General features: G+C 34.9%; 1 protein-coding gene across 11 annotated transcripts in view; it reads left to right on the top strand.

The window, feature by feature from the left end:
• LOC143216303 (uncharacterized) overlaps positions 1-14,734 on the top strand; it is a 491,467-nt gene that overhangs the window by 352,135 nt on the left and 124,598 nt on the right. The gene's annotated exons all lie outside the window — the stretch shown is intronic.

The following is a 14,734-nucleotide window of genomic DNA, read 5'->3' as shown; positions in this document are numbered from 1 at the left end:
TTTAGGGGTAATTTGTTCCAGATGCTCAGTTCACGAGCAAAGTTACCACTCAATACGCTGTTTTAAACAAGTGCCATTTAATAAGAAATGGAAATCGTTAGCATTAAAATAACGCGAAACTAGAATTCATTTACTTACATCATTACATTTGAGAAACACGTGCAGAATATTTTTTTTTAATTTTTCAATAGAAATTATGGTGTATGGTAAAGGTTCTGTGAGGTTGCCACTCACAATGCACTGATTTGATTTCGACAAATAACGTGAAATTAAAATTTATTTGTCTACATACATACATATACATGTACATTTGAAAAGCACGAGCAGAATGTTTTTTTTTTAATTTTTCAATGAGATTTGTAGAACTTATTCTATGTATATGTTTTCAAACGATAATAACAATTATTCGATGAAATACAGTACATGAAAATTTTTTAAAATATAACCTTTTATTGCTTCGGTTCATACATTGTATGTAACCTCTCAATTCATTCATCTAATAATTATCCAAGTCACGTTCAGCTAATTGCTATCCTCCTCCAACGAACTAAGGTAGTACTACATAGTAACTACATCTTTTAATTTATGCTTCGTTACCAGCCTGGACAAGCAAAGTAACATACATACATACAACTAGGTACCGACTGCCGAGTTTTTGGAAAAGCTGGACTGTACTATGTACACAGAACGCCAAACGAGTTATATTTTGTTCACTTCTAAAATGCTACATAGAATCCACGCTTTCGTCCTAATTCAATTTATTTTAAAAATGTGAACGTGTTCTGCGATGAGTAGGCGGTGGATTTTGCGAATTTATGACAAAAATGCAATTTTATTAACGCTCAGAATTTGCAACAGAATTATACATTTTATGCCAAAAAAGTATAGCAAATTTTCTAATTGGGATTTTCTTAATAATTGAAGGGGTGGATGGATGAAGGTGTCGTGTAACATTGTTTGTTTTCTGTAAAAGTATTTTTAGCGAGGTATGTTGTCCTTCTTTGATGAATGAAGATAATAACACAAATCAATTACAAATATATATATATATTGTTATGGTTAATTTCTAATACAAAAAAATATAATTATCTTTATTCATCAAAAAAGGACAACATACTTTGTTGAAAACTTTTTTACAGAAAACAAACTTGACACCTTTATCCATCCACCCCTTCAATTAAGGTTTAAAATTAACGCTGGTCATTTTTCTTCATTCAGTCGAATCACGGGTAATTTTAATAAAGATAGCAAGTTTTTTTCATTATACAAAGTATGCTGCAATTACAGAGGAATTTTTGACACGAGGTCGTCTCGCCACCTTCATGTTCAACTGATCTCATGCTTGCGAACTTCCCCCCGTTCTCCCGTCTGAAACGGACTCTAAAAGCACGACGTTTTGCACCGTGAGAGGCGATAATCGAGAAATCGCAGGAGGAGTTAAACTTGATTCCGTCGTCTCTGCTTACTACGCCACCTTCGGAAATTGAAAAGGAAGATTTTCAACGGTGTATAAGATGAAAAGTGGATCGCTTAGAAGATGACGCCGCGCAATTATCACGAATAACACCACTTTAAGCGCTACTTAAATCAGAATGTGTAAATTAAAACTAATATTTCCATTCCCAAAGGAAGTTATCGAAACCGTATATTCAAAAAATTACGAAACTTTACACACAAGTAGGGTGAATTATGCCCAATACAATCATATTTTTTCGTGCTACTGCTCGCATTGAAGGGGTAAAATCAGCCCTTGAAAATATTTCAATACTCTTCGTGAAATATTTCAAGAACAACAAATGATTGGAAAAAAAATTCCAACCAAAGTTGCATGGTATTATTATGTCTACCAAACATAATAATGTAAAAATTGTTTTTTAAATGCATTTTGTTTTTAAGGAATTCATTAAAAAATTTTTTTGCACAGTTCGATAGACACAATAAAATACCATGCAATTTTGGTTCTAATTTTTTTTATATCATTTGTTATTCTCGAGATATTTCACGAAGAATATTGAAATTTTTCTTGTTACTTGGAATTGTATGTTGTATGTTCGAAAGTGTAGGGTACATTTTGGAAAATATTAGGTTCTAAATTACTTGTAACGCCTACGTCTTTTTACACGTATACAAGTATATTGTAGTATATCTTTTTACACGTGTTCTATCAAAGAGTTATCAGGAATGGGGGCACTTCCGAAGAACACTCGCGAGGTAGATATTTTTTCTTTGCAATTTCCGTCGCGACGATTTCACCGTTATCATTTCTTTGATTTTCCTATCACGTTAAACGCGTTCACTAATCGGAGTTTACTGTTCCGAAAATTCGCTATCGTGTCGCCGCCGCCGGTGTACAACGTAAAATAGTAACACGCGCGTGACGTTCGCAGTCACTCTTCCCGGGTTTACTTAAAAAAAAAAAAATAGTGTTTTCTAAAGTGATATTTGTAGAACATATGTCACTGATTACGTCACTGTACGCACAGGACATTCATCACACGAACCGTATCTCTTTAGAAAGTTTCTACACCGCAATGAGAGCGAACGTTTTACCATGAAATTTGCTATTCACTTAGTTATTTATGCACCGTCTCGTTTCCTGTTAAATGATATCGTAAATCGTAGCCAATGTAAGACCCATTCGTGAAATAAATCGATGTAATGATACTAATAATGTCGTCCCGTTTGCATATAAAGGAGCAAGTAATACTTGTTACAGAAGACGAAGAACCTTCAGAATAGGGAAACGCGAGTAAAGTATATTTTATAACACGTAATAAATTTACAATTTTTAAAAAATACACGTGCTCATTGAGTGAAAAATGAAATAATGTTTAATCAAATTATTTAAAAATATGATCGAACACCATAGTAGTTCCTCGGGCATATTGGAGAAACATTTACAAAATTGTCATACATTATAACAGAGGATAAATGTAACTGTAATAGAGGTTTTTAAGATAATCTATAAAAAATATAATGAATTCAATTGTACAATTAATATATTCGATATGAGATACGTCATACGACTAAGTAAATCAATTCATTTGAATATGCGTTCAATAAAATTTTGTCCAATCACTTATGCAATTTATATGGACGGTAATAAAACTTCAAGTAATAAATCAGTTGGATTAGCATGCAGATGCGTTGCATTAAAGGTAAAAGGAAGTATCAATCATAAGATCTCAGTATTCACATCAGAATTTGTTAGGTTGAAGCTTTGGATATTGCACAGGGAATAATTACCAGTTTTATTCGTTCTGATTTCTTAATTGCTTTACAAAGTTAAAAAATTAAAAATATATATTTCAAAACGAATAATTACAATACATAGAAATAATGATGAATAATAAAGTTTTATAAAGTTGTCTTATAAAGGTTTTTCATACGAGTTCATTATTATTTTACTATACATATATCAGAATCGACCAACCGGTTTAGTGATAATAAATTTCAATATTTCAGTTACATAAAAATCATGTAACTTATCAATATTGTCTTCATTGATTACATGTACGAAAACGTAAAATTCAATTGCCCATTTGGAAATGTTTGTTTAATTATATTATATTACTTACTTACTATATTTTATCGATATGGTCGAGCACTGAGAATGTTAAATAATGTAGCAAAAAAGAGAAACGTACTTATGGTCTTGTGGTGTCGTGTCGATCCCTGAATTGGAGGTCGTATCACGACTAGGTTAACGACGAATGAGTGTAGAATCAAAACTCCGGAGAACACATTTCTTTATTTGCCATTTTACAAGATTTTGCTGTCTCCAAGTCAGACTCGGCTGTACTTGGGATTGTTGATAGATCGGTAGTCGAAACAGTTCTGATCTTGTTGTGATCGCGTAGAAACTAGGAAATGCTCGAAGGTATGGGTGGTCTTGGGAAATTCGATATGATTGGCTAGAGTGTGTGTTTAAACGTTGGTGGAAGTAGTGGAAAATTGGGAAGAGTAGGAGTAGAGGTCAGAGTTGGGCATTAATCGATTAAAATTTTAATTATGATTGATTGATTAATGTATACGATTAAAAAAAGAAATCGTCGAAAAATCGGCGATTGATTCAATCGATTGAGGAAGTTAATCGTCAATCGTTGATTAAATTTTTGCCCAACTCTGGTAGATGTATATTCGGTTACGGGCGGCTACGGCTATAAAACTATGACCTCGGTACGCTAACGGTGAAACGGTTCCGCATGTGTTGATCAGCTGCGTGTCCTTACGGTTTGTCGAATATTTTAATATTTTTTGGATGTGCCTTTCGTCCTTTATGGCGATCCTGGTCGTTATGCCGCCAGTAGAGGTAGGCTAACCTCCACGATCGTTCGCTTGTCCCTTCGCAGAGAGTTTTACGACGGAACAGGGCTCAGTCATTCTCACCATGTCAAAGCGTAATTATAATAGTAGGAGACTGTGCTATACATAGTTGTAGTTGGCAAGACAAAATCGGTCGAGCATATCAAAATGTTCGAAACTTTGGACTGATAGCTAACCGAACTCTGTTCTTTGAATAAGTGTTCATAGCATATGATGTAAGCTTAATTATAGGCAGCGGGTTAACCAATTGTGCCGTGGGCACCGATGATCATCAGAACTCCTGTAAAGTCACTGTTCCATAATTATAGAGAGAAGGATACACGCACAGTTAAGCCGCAGTATAGCAATCGTTACGATTGCATTCACAGTGACCGCAAGAATCTTTCACGGCTTCGAGTAATTTGAACGACAACGAGACATATCCAATTTAAAACTTTATTTGTAATTATAATTTTATTTTTACTATTACACGATACTAGAAACTTATTTTTCATTGATATCATTACGATATCCATTGTATACTAATGCTAACAACATAATACATACATATACTCTATCCAAGGAGAGAACAGTACCGTGTGAAGACCAGTTTTCGTTCGTCGCTGCGCATCTTCGCCCTAATTGGTTCAAGAAAGTGGGGAGTGAGAGATGATAGGCTCGCTGCGCCCCACCAACTTCCAAGCTGCGCGCAACGGTACTGTTCTTTCGTTGGATAATGAATACGTGTTAATATATTTTCTTTTCAGTCCCTTTAATGGGACCGACAATCAAATTGCATTTCTTGGAACAATAAGGAAGTGATTGTTGTTTGTGACTGATGTTTTATATTTAATATAAAAATTTGTTAAACAGTACTTGATTTGTAATTGTTGCTTGGTTAGAGTATTGATGAAGTCAAGATAATAATAAAAAATTTCCACAAATAATTATAAATTCAATCAAATGTTTAAAAACCTCTAATAAGGGGGTATCGTTAAAATCAGATAATGAATCTCGGTTATTCTTTCCAATGATTATGGAGGCTAGTTAAATTTGCTAATCTGATGTCATATCTCAAGGAATCACGAGGAATTTTCCAACTATATAAAAATTTATTATTTATAGCTGCTTTTCCACGAATTATTCTTCTGAATAGCGTTATCCACATTATCTCTGCTTAGTCTAGACGCAGCGACGATTATAGTAGAGAGCACAAAATGAACGCGAACCGCTAACCAATGGAGTGATCGCAGAATCATGTCCACTACTCTCCATAATTACGTTGTCAGTACCGAGCGGTGGGATTATAAGCAGAGAACGCTGTATACTGTATAGATCTTTACCGAGCGAATTTGAGATGACGCGTGTGTACGGGCAACGGGAGCAAAAGTAGTAAATACGATCGTTAATTTAATTATTCCTTCAGTAAATTTATAGACTGGAAACATTAGTATTAATTAACGGAAAAAATACAGTGCAAGGTATCCGAGCGTGCGTGAAACTGGATAACTGTTAGTTAGGTAGCAACATGAATGAATTCTGCTTAAAATGGAAAAATAGAACTGTGTGAATATGTGTAATGCGAATGAGAAAGACTACATCGATTGCAAGAAATAGAAACCAAATTGAATGTTGTTTCTTCATTTAATGATTTGAATAGAGGAGAAATCATATACATACTCTGGCTTTTTCAATTTATTAAATTTACGAACAATTTTGAATTTCATCTTCTCATTTTTGCTATAAATGCATAAAGATCCGCGGTCTAATAATGAGTGAAAGGCAACAATGCATGAAGTGAATTTGATGAGTGTGCATGTGTAAAAGAGCGTTTGTTTGAGCACTTGTCAGTCGTTGATTGAACGTCGTTTGTGTTATATGCATGGTTCGTTTATAAACATTGATAATTCCATCCACTGGTAGAACAAGAATTGCCTCTGCATTATACGTATAGCGTTATACATACATATAAGGACAATAAATTTTGATAGATTTTTCACAGTCGAGCGATTGATAGTAGGACTATTCTGTTCCGCGAGGATGAAATTCCGAAGCGCGAAACTAATTTTTCGGCAACACAAGAATATCATTAGCCTGTCAATCAATCCATACCGCTGATCCAATTCCTCGCGTCATCGTCAATTACCGTTTCTCTCGGAAGATGAAAATTCCGCGACCAGAGACAATGTGTGTGTATGTATATTTTCTATCCGAGCAGAAATTGAACACGCACAGCAAAAAAAGGAAATCTGGTGCAATTTGCCGAATGTTATGGTAAAGTAACATTCGGCTACTTCCCATTGTAATACGATCGCGTTCGTGACAATTCTCCCTCGTACGTTGCGGAATCATTCGTTTATTGTGTCGTAACACTTTCCACGGATTTCTGGTTATTCCGAGCAATTCCGTATTGCAAACAGAGGACATTCATCTGTGATTTTAGAGTTCCATCGTTTGGAAAAATTTAAGGAAAATAATCGCAGTTTGGCTAACAATTTTTGCCACCGAAAAATAATATTCCAATAACTTGGTCGAAGAATAGGTTGATAATGAAATACAAATATTCAAATTTAGCAATTCCGTATTTCATTTTATAAAATTTCGATGCAACCAGATAAAATAAATTTGTGTTTTGCACTCATGCTTTCCATGGGAAATTTCTTCCAGTATTTACCATTTAACGTTGCCAAGTTTTATGCACCCAAACATATTTTATTTAGTCTCGAGTCAATAATTACTAGGCTACGAAAGTTCGTGTAAATTTACATTTACGGAGATAAATTTCAAGATATTGGAGTAGAGAAATTACCTTCTCTTCCGTCCTGTGTAAATTGAAAATAAAGTCGAACTTTTAAAGATTCTATTAAGTTTTATGTTATGCGATTTTTAATGATTTTTATACCCCTAGCAATGTCTTGGTATATGTGAGAACTTCGAGACTGAAATGTTATTTCCATCCTCTACAGATTTTCCTTATCTTTTAGAACCAGCATCGAAATAAATTTATTAATGAAATTTTTATCAACATATTCCTCACAATCTTCTGATTGAAGGGGCACCAAACACGACACGATTTGGATTATATTTACCCGTTTAATTCACGATTCAGTAAAACTTCCATTATCTGAATTGATGATATCTAAATTATTTATAAGTATAGTTCAATCTAACGCGATACATCACGATTTACAGTATAATAAAATTTACAGAAAAATTTAATCAGATGACCACGTTTAATTTAACTTCAGATGTCAGTTCGGATAATCGAGCTTCTACTGAATTGTGAATTAAACAAGTCTGTGTAATCCAAATTGTATCTTGTTTGGTAGAAACTCACAAATAGGTCGGTAAAACTTCGATAAAATAATAATTGAAAACACAGAAATTCTGTTATTCGATCTCGTCGTGTTACAAATTTTGGCGTTCGAGCTTCTGAGCCCTTCAAGGTATCTTTCACAAATATCGTGCACATCCCCTTCCCACGTATCTAGACATTACTACACAGACAACATTCCCGATAAAATTCCTCAGTTCAATTACCAAGCGTCAGAATACGAGCTTGCAGAAACATTACACAGTCTAGCGATCAACTTCCGTTTGCTTTCTGTCTGAGGCGGGATCTCTGATAGATCAATGAGGACATCAACTATTTACGAGCACGTTATCCCGTCGTGTACTTCGAATATGCGTGCGGTTCAGCTCGAAGTTTGACATTGCAAAGTGGTTTCCCCAGTTTCTCGACGAAGATCACAATTACGATGTAGAACCCATCGCAGGAAAAAGGTTAGGTTTTTGATTCCACTTGGAGTTCGCCATTTCCGAATACCGATAAAGTCGAAATTATAGGTATACGATGAAAAACTTTCTTCCTACACCACGAAGTTGTTTGTTCTAGAGCAAACATAAGTTCGCTGTTCCCTTTTTATTGTTCCGCCGAAGCGATGGAGTTACGAGTCCATTAAGACTTACTTCGGTTTGTCCAGAGAACGCGATTTTTCCCCGTTAATCACTGAAGTTCTTTCGCTGACAGAACCAAATCTTTCACAGTAATCTATTATGGCCACATATTTTCCGGCAGCGAAAAGTATCATTCATACTACCCGTCTATTCACTCTGACTTATCAATAAACTCAGCGGCTGATCTAGGCATTGGCTTTATGGGTTTCAGTTTAGAGTTCAGGGCCCCCTTCGCTCAAAATTACTATTATACTCAAAATTAATATTTATATCGAAAATAGAAGAAACACAAGAAAAAACGTCACAAGATATTTTAAAAATGTTTTTATACTATTTTCGATTTATTAGATTAGAATTATCAACCCTTAAATGGTATGGTATTTGGTCAGATTACTGGGACCTATCTAAAATTCTGTATACATTTTATTTATTGTATAATAAATTATCGTACAAAATTGAATTTTTATTCGACTCGAGTTCGCTACAATTAAAGAAAACAGTGTTGGACACCATCACTATTTTTAAATGCGAACAAAAATTCAAATCAATATTTATTAGATTATTAATTCTACTTTCGAGGAATTCGCGAAAGTCAATTATCGTGTACCTCGAGCAAATTGAAGGTTTGAAGAGGTCAAGTACGTAGTCTAAATAATTTTGATAAAATGGTCGCCTCTGGTTCAAGAGTATTAACCAGCCGAAATTAGGGGAAATTTTTTAGCAAACGTCTAGGGAGACTCGGTCGTGTAATCATTTGCCTGGCTGAGAGACGACCCAGACAGAAGAAAAAGAAAAGCCCGATTTTCATCTCGAGAGTCGTGCTCGTTCTTCCAAACGGGGTAACACGTTTACCAACGATTTCGGCGTCGGTATCACGTGCATTTTTCGCCGCGTCGGTTTCGAGTTTCAGCTTGAACCGAAGCCAATTCGCGATGCTTCCTTCGCCTCCGCGAAACGACGAATCATCCTGCCGCCATAAGGGCGATCGTTATGGCAATTTACGATCGGATTCTTATGCCGCTGTTTTCGCGTACAAAGTTGAAACGTTCTCCTCGTTTCACACATTCGGCTAACAAAAATTCGCTGGTTGCATACATTAACGACTCAGTGGTCCGAAATCGTAAAAGTTTAAATGTTTTATTTCCCTGAATAACTGGAATATTTTAGTCACAAATTTTTAACGCTACATAACTAACCGTGTGAAAGTTTTTCGTAAAAATGCTATAAATTAAAACGTCTGCAAATACATTGAAAAATTTTTTTCCGGGACAGTTTTACAATGAATTTTACATGGGAGTATTTGTTGAACCTCAATTGCACCAGTGGCATGAAAATTTGCTGCAACAACTTGTAACTGAATAGTATGCGACAACAGAATTTTTTAAACTGTTACAACGACGTAAAAAAGAATCGTACAACAATATACCTAGACTCGTTTTAAGAAGCCTGAAACCTCTACTTTCGTAATACATCATTCATTTTTTTCTATAAGATACTTATTCAAATTATCCTGAGTGGGAAACTGGAGGTATGTTTTTCTTCGAGAATGCTACGAGTTGAAACGTTCTTAATTAAATTAGGAAATTTATTTTGTAAAAACTATACCATTTTTGGTGATTTTATTGACAATATAGTAGTTGATAGCATGCAATTGATACACTATTTGTAAATGTACGTGATTGTTAAGTATTTCCTAGTACAATGTAAAATTTCATACAAGCTGTTTTGTCGACTAGTTCCAGAAATTTTCTACAACTGAATTTTTCTCTCCATTTTGAGACCAGTTGTTTCGATCCTAACCTGTAATTTCGTATCGTTCGATCCGATCACGTTTCCCCACTACGTTATTGTAGATTTCGCAGAAATAGTGCTCGACGGAACATCTTCCGTAAAAATTGTAGCTTACGTTTCGACTAAACCCAGCCAAAATGATTATTGATTTCCTCGAAACCGAGAACGGGCTTCGATGGGAATTACAGTCTTATAGATTACGAATGTTTTTCTAATAAAATGGTTATCTGCACGAGTTGAAGATTTTCGACTAAAGTAGATCAGAATAATAGCTTCCCCTCCTATTTCCGAGAGACAATATCAAACGTAGTTAGTGATTTTAATACGGTAGCTTTGAATCCGAATAATCGAGAATTCGAATAGATGGGTCTCCCCATACCATTAATCAAGGTTGATCGATACTTTTAGGTAGTTGCAGGTTGCGAGAATTCTATTGAAACGAGGTCGCGGAGTTCTACACAGAACTATTTGCTCTAACAATAGATATAGTGTAGAACGAAATTTACTGCACTCAAACCGGTTAAAATAAAGGCTATGCTAACGTTTAATAAAATGGATCGTTTGCCATTGACGTTAACGGAATTGTTGAACGAAAAACCGTTTTCAAATTTTCATTATGTCTTGTCTGTCAAAATTAATTATTCTATAATGTTGATATTATATGTACATATATCATAATATGTATAATTCCTGTTTTTGTAGAAATATTAATATTCATCTGAATGGTTACATATTAATATTTATGCATTGAAATTGTTTCTGGTCATTTTAAAACATATTCTAAAATATTGGAAATAATAAGCTGATGAGTAGTATGTAAGACAGAAATACACACCAATTGACAAGAACGCGATAAGAAGTTTAAGAATGTTTTTTAATCGTGGAGGTAGAATTTTTATTTAAAGAGAAATGCATTGTTCTTCAGTATACAATGTATATGCATAACGTAACAAAAAAGACAATTTATACAATACATTCATTGCTAACTATGTATCCACTGGTTTCAATCGACAATGCTTACTTTTTCAATGTGGCATCCAGTTCAACATTGATTGCACACCCATTCAAAGTTATACCATTAGAGAATGATTTTACATAAATACGTTTTAGCGAACTGTCCTACTGAGATGAACAATCAATGGTTATAAACACTTATTTTAGTCATGGTATACATTTGTATCTTCTTTTATTTTGCAAAGTTAATTCTTTTTAGTGTTATATCGATGCAACATTCGTTTTATTCCAATTCTTACATATTTCACAAAAATTTCGAATAAGATCTGCGAAGTACAAACGTTATTGTTTTCGTTCTAGTGGAATCAAACTTCTGTTTTTTTTTTTAATATCAATATTTGAAATCATTTAGGAAATTAGTAGAAATTAAGAAGTTCTAATCATTATACATAGGCGTGAAGAAGATCGTATGTCAGGAGATTAACTAATTTGATTATATCATAATATTATATTAATGATATTTTTGGTTTAAAAATGACACAACTTATTTTACTTAGGTTAAGACTTGTCTCCCACTCAACCCTTCCCCTTCTACGGCGCTATTCCCTTCCTAAATATTCCCCTCAATTCGAATCGATTCCTCTGATTTGGTAGGGGGTGTTCCAATATTTAGTGTACTTCTAACTCTACTTGTAACTCTAAGTGTACACAATATTTTTCACAATATCTTTTTATCCCGTATAGTGTATGTATGATAGAAAATTCGAGTATTAGAGGTTTAAGATTTCTTTAAAAAATTGGAGAATCATTTTTCTGAATCATCGCTATGATTTTATTAGGCAGCAGACACTCTGCTTTCAGCCATAAGACGATTTTTCCCACTTAAAATCACGGTGGCGGCGCGGCGCCGGAAAATATTCCGTTGCCGCAGCAGCGATCAAACATTACCCAAAAGTCTCGAACAGTCTCCGTCTGCTCAAATACTCAAATATGTAGCAAGAACCATGATATTCTCAAATGGAAATTTCCGTTGCCAAGGAAGGCCTTCGTTCTCCCGTACAGCCGTCGTCCCATGGCGGAAGATGAAACGTGTCGCGTTCGAGTTTAAATAGAACTTACCCGGTATAACGAACGTTCGTCAAATATTTATACCGAATACTTGGCTGTTATAGGGGAACTTCCGAAAACCTATCTCGCCCAACTTGGCCCATTGTTCCCGACGTTCATTCATTCGATAGTATGTCGCCGGGCGAATAAGTAATAACTGAACCTAGACTTGGACTTTCTGAAAATGGGAGAAAGATTCGGTACGTTAACGTGACTTTCTGTTCGTTTGCGGAAAATGGCACCTGTTTGCACGGCTCGTGTAAACTTCACTGTAATCAATATCCAGACACTGGTATTTACAATGGGTTAGTTATTCACATTGTCGCTGCAGTTTATAGGAAAGAGTGGGCTGAGTTCCTATCCTATCACAATGTTATACTTCCGGATTTTTTAAAAATCGAGTTTGCATAAAAAAATTCTGAAATAATTCACTGTTGTGCGTGCTATCAGGTAGAATGTTCAACAATTTTTTCGTAATTTTTTGTCTCTCTCTGAAAAATACACACTGTCACGGCGCTCAATTTTCAGTTCCCCTTCGGACAGCAACCCGCTCGGCGTTTTAGGGCCTCAGAAACCACAAAACTATTTTATATAATAGAAAGATTATCAGTTAGCTGCGAATTTTATGCATTCATGGCAAAAATGAATTAGTAAAATACTCGAAAACAATCAATAGACAGCGGATTTTTATGAATCTACGTCAAAAATGAGTGGGTGTAATTTAAAACAGTAAAACCATTAGAAGAATTTAAAAATACCGTTATATTATTTTCAACCTGTTTAACTTACTAAGAAAAGAAATAAATTTCTATTTCTATAAAGATCCGCGCTGTCTACTAATCAATTACTACTTACGACACGTTTAAGTATTGTATGAGGTATTATATCAATTTCTTGTCCGTAAAATTAAAAAAATCATACACAGGGGAATTATTCTAGGTCGGAAGAAATGTTTAATTTTCAAGTTAAAATAGCTCCGACTGCAAAGGGATAAATATAAAGATTCGTAAACGTTCAATAACGTTCAACAAGAAAGCAGGAGCGAAAAATCGTTCGTCCACCACGAAGACTTTCCACCGCGAATAATTTAGGGAAAAAAATATCGAGCGTAGAACTGGGTCCAAATGCATAGAACTTCTTTTACCGTGGCACATACTTTACGCCGTTACTCGGCCGTATATTCTGATATCCTAGAACTCAACCTTGTTCCCCGCAACCCATTTCAAAGCACTCTTGTGGTTACTTTGGTTCACCCAGCTATACGTGTATTGTGAATTCCGATATTCGCGACCGCAGCCCTCTATCCTCTGAAAACGTATTTGCTCCGAGTATGAACAGTATGAACTTAACCAAAAATCTCCGAAAATTCCTTAGATCGTTGCCCGATCTATTGATCTGTCTATCTGCCTATCTATTTGCTTGTTTATACGGTGTTTTACCGTTACGATCATTTCCACGGTTCCCGGCTTTTTGTGGCGGATGGAAGCAGAGCTACGGTTGTCAAATATTTTACTCTCCTTTGTGTGACGGTAATAGTTGCGTATCCCGCAGTTTGCATTGTTATTAATTCGTTCCGCAACAATTACAAAATGTAAAAACTATTCTAGCTGGAAATGTGTATAATATTTAGCAAAGAATGGCATAATTTTACGCAAAGTGAGTTTTGAAATGTTTCACGTGGACATGGAATAATTTGTTTAATTAAGATTGCTACAATTGGTGTCACTTGATTCTTGGGGTAATAAATGAATTTTAGTGAGTAAAATATGTATATGATCACTGAAGCAGAAATTTAAATGAACGCACAGTGAACAACTTTTGAAATGTATTTACTGCAATTACGTTTTGCAAGGTTCAATTTTCCTCTCGCGAGGATAATAAAGGAATTGTTTTCGTAACATTTACAGAAACAATTTATCGACCAAGGAACGTAACTACACTTCATGTTAATATTCTAGTTATTTAACCGGAATACCTTTCAAGGTAAAGCGACGAAAAGATGGCGCCAAACATGGCGAGAATGTGTCAAAATATCGGCACTGCCACGAGAGCGCGTATGCATTAATTACTGTCGCATCTTTTCGACTAACATATAGCAATTCGGTTGGCATTCGTTCCAGAGACCGTGTTATGTATTAGGATAGTATGCTCGGTTATATGTAGAATTCTCTAACATTAGTGTCTGCAGTGCAGGAAGAAGTGCACGCGAACTGGCGAATCGCATTCTGAAATTCTTTCCAAAAACTCTGAACATTGGGTTTCTCATTTGAAAATGGTGAAAAACATAATACGAGATAAGCTGGAACACAACCCGGTTTCAAACTAGCTTTATGCACTGCAATTATTCGTGGAAGAAATAGAGTCGTTAATTTGCATAAACGTCTGCAATTCATTTATTTGTAAAGAGTAATATTTTAATTCTGTACCATCATGCACAATTATTTCTATATGCTTTTGAACAGATATTAAGTGATGCATATGAGGAACTAAAATTATGAGACACATATTTCAATTAACGTGTCATAATTTTAATGTAATTTCGATATCCTAAATTGTATTAATATAAGAGCTACTTGTATTAATATAAGCGTGCAACTAATTACATAAAGTAGATAATACT

The sequence above is a fragment of the Lasioglossum baleicum genome, chromosome 15, assembly GCF_051020765.1.
Source record: "Lasioglossum baleicum chromosome 15, iyLasBale1, whole genome shotgun sequence".
Taxonomy (NCBI): domain Eukaryota; kingdom Metazoa; phylum Arthropoda; class Insecta; order Hymenoptera; family Halictidae; genus Lasioglossum; species Lasioglossum baleicum.
Note: the sequence above shows the minus strand (reverse complement) of the source record. Positions and strands in the feature narration are given on the sequence as shown.